Source organism: Penaeus japonicus, unplaced genomic scaffold (assembly GCF_977035675.1).
Source record: "Penaeus japonicus unplaced genomic scaffold, GWHDUDI00000001_assembly GWHDUDI00000030, whole genome shotgun sequence".
Lineage (NCBI taxonomy): Eukaryota > Metazoa > Arthropoda > Malacostraca > Decapoda > Penaeidae > Penaeus > Penaeus japonicus.
Genome location: NW_028234432.1, coordinates 22285288 through 22287660, shown reverse-complemented (window position 1 = coordinate 22287660; position 2373 = coordinate 22285288).

Below are 2373 nucleotides of genomic sequence, written 5' to 3'. Positions count from 1 at the left end.
GGATAACCGTAGAGATTTCCAGGAGATACGAGAGTTGGTTGATCGCCATGACGACACAAGTCTCTCGGTGTTCAGACGCGCCTCTGCTGAAGACTTGCGTGGCAAATGATAGTAAAATATCAGGGCTAGTATCCTGAATGCGGCAGAGGGAAATGAGAGGGCATCGGAGTCTTGGGTATATATTGCATATTTATGCACACGTTACGTATATATGTGTATACATTTATATATATATATATATATATATATATATATATATATATATATATATATATATAAAATCTATTTATTAATGAAAGTGGTAACAATAATGATAATTGTAGTAATAAAGATATAACGATAATGATGATAATGATGATAATATTAACAATAAAAGTAATAATAAGAGTAATGATATCAATAATAATGATAATGTTGATAATGATAATAATCATCATTATTACAATGATAATCATAATAATGATAATAATGACAATAATGATAATAATGACAAAGTACAATAATAACAATAGTTCTATAATAATAATAATAACAAGGTCAATAATAATAATCATTATAGGAGTGTTAATGATGAAAATTAAAGTAATTATGATAAGTCTATCTCTCCACTACCCAGTCTATCCATCTACCATTCAGTTTAACCATCTATCTATCGTCCAGCTTATCAACCATCTAATCTGTATATCTATCAATCAGTGACTATCCATCAGGTGATGAAAGAATGTATAACGAAAATAAATACACGAACTAAAAAAAAAAAGAATAAGAGATAGATAAATAAAGAGGGGCAAAATATAAAAAAGAAAAGCATATTAAGAAAGAATATTTTGAAAAAGTGAAAAAATACAAAAGCAACAACAACAAAAACAATGATAATACACGAAAGAGACAGAATTAATAGTAAAAAGAAAGAAAAAAAAAAACACGAGAAAATACAAGACAAACAATCAACATAATCCTCGGAAAGACGTTCACGTAAAAAAAAAAAAAAAAAAAAAAAAACGTAAAAAGAGACATTCACGTAAAAAAAAACATAAAAAGTGACAAAGAAAAAAAAAAGGACGAACACGCAAAAAAAGAAAAAAAAAAAAAGAAAAAAAAAAAGACAGGCAGCCGGTATACCCGAACGCGCCCACGGAGGGAGAGAATGGGCTATCACGGGAATCATGACAGTTAATGAGCTAAGATGGGTCCCATTCGGATGGATGAGGGGGGGGAGGGAGATAGGGGGGAGGTGTGGGAGAGAGAGGTAGGGGGAAGGTGGGAGGAGGAGGAGGTGCAAGGGGTGGGGGGGGAGGAGAAAGGAGGAAGGTGGGAGGAGGAGGAGGAGGTGCAAGGGGTGGGGGGAGGAGAAAGGAGGAAGGTGGGAGGAGGAGGGGGAGGAGGAGGAGGAGGAGGAGGAGGAGGGGGAGGGGGGAGGTTGAACAGGGAGGGACCGGAGAGAGAGAGAGGGAGGGGGGACTTGGTGGCGGGAGGTAGGGAGATGTGCGGAGAGAGAGGGAAGAAGGGAGGGGTAGTGAGGGAAGAAGAAGGGGGGGGGGGAGCGAGGGAAGGAGGGGGGTAGTGAGGGAAGGAAGAGAGGGACGAGGGGAAGGATGAACAATGGGGGAGACAGTAAGGGAGGTGGAGGTTGGGGGATGAGGAGGGGTTGGACGGGGCCGTGGAAACCGAAGGCGGTGGGTGAAGAATGGGGAGAAGGGAGTAGGAGGGAGAGAGGAGAGGGAGGTAGTGAGTGATAGAAGGGAAGGGGGAGAGACGTAAGAGGCAAGGCATGGGGAGGAAAGCTTGTTATTCTCGGAGGTGTGTTAGAATATCTTTGTTTCCCTGTCTGTCTGTCTGTATGTATGTATGTCTGCTGGAATCTCTCGCTTGGCATCTTAATTTCAAGTTTGTTTTTTTCTCTTTCTCATTTAATATATTTACCTACTCTATTTGCATCTAGCTGTCTATTTCCATATATCGATCTGTGGGTTATAGCCATCCCTCATCTTTGTTTCCCCGTCTGTCTGTCTGTCTGTATATCTGTTGGAATCTCTCTCTTGGCATCTTAATTTCAAGTTTTTTTTCTCTCTCTCATTTAATATATTTACCTACTCTATTAGCTGTCTATTTCCATCTATCGATCTGTGGGTTATAGCCATCTCTCATCCCTCACCTGTTATTTTGTCTCTTTATACTATCTCCGCCCACACACACAAGGTAAAGATCGCTTTGGTATGCCTGAAGTATCTCTTATTGTTCTATCTATTCATCTCTTATAATGAAGGTTGTTATCACTATCATTATCAGTAATAACATTATTGTTGCTATTGTCATTGTTCTTGTTATCATTCTGATTCCCATTATCTGAATTAGCATTATCAGTCATCTTTT